This window comes from Salmo salar, chromosome 09, assembly GCF_965601325.2.
Source record: "Salmo salar chromosome 09, fSalSal1, whole genome shotgun sequence".
Taxonomy (NCBI): domain Eukaryota; kingdom Metazoa; phylum Chordata; class Actinopteri; order Salmoniformes; family Salmonidae; genus Salmo; species Salmo salar.
Window position 1 is genome coordinate 21,457,613 of NC_138299.1, and position 735 is coordinate 21,458,347.

Below are 735 nucleotides of genomic sequence, written 5' to 3' on the forward strand. Positions count from 1 at the left end.
TCACAATAAAAGTCGGGTAAAATGCTATGTGTATGATACGAAATCAATATTATATAATCAAATGTTTTGCAGCTTTGCATAGTCATAGTGCATAATGTTAAAATTATATTACACAATTATAACTACATTGGGGAAAATGTAAACTAAAGATAATTACTACTTTATATAAGATAAGTAATAGAATAAGGTGGAGCCCATTAAGAAATGGCTATGTTTTGAATATGCCATTGTATGTTATGTAAATGACTGGTGCTATGTTTAAAACTGTTTCTTGGTTCTTACAGATGCTATGACGGTTTAAATGTATTTCCACTTTGCTTGAGATGTATTCCTGGATAATAGCCGCCAATGCAGTTAACTGCATATGGAATACATATTGGACTGTAGAGGAAAATGTTGCTACCTGTCTCAACTGAAGTGAGGTGGAAAAGACTAAGTAGGGTCTCTAGTAACGAAATATGTTTAGTTTTGGAGGGGGACTGTGTCATACTGACTGTTGCTGGCTTTTTACTCCACTCCCTCCATAGCCCCCAATACACTGTTTTGGACTGTCTACTACCTGTCTTAGCTAAACTAGGGTTGAAAAGACAAAGTAGGGTGTATTTGAACAAAAAGCTAAGTCACAGGAAGTGTTGCTGAACTTTTACTGTGGTCAAAAAGCCTAAAATTGGGTGCCTGGACACTATACGGTTCAAATATAGCACTTTGTCATAGGACGCATATACAGTGCCTTCG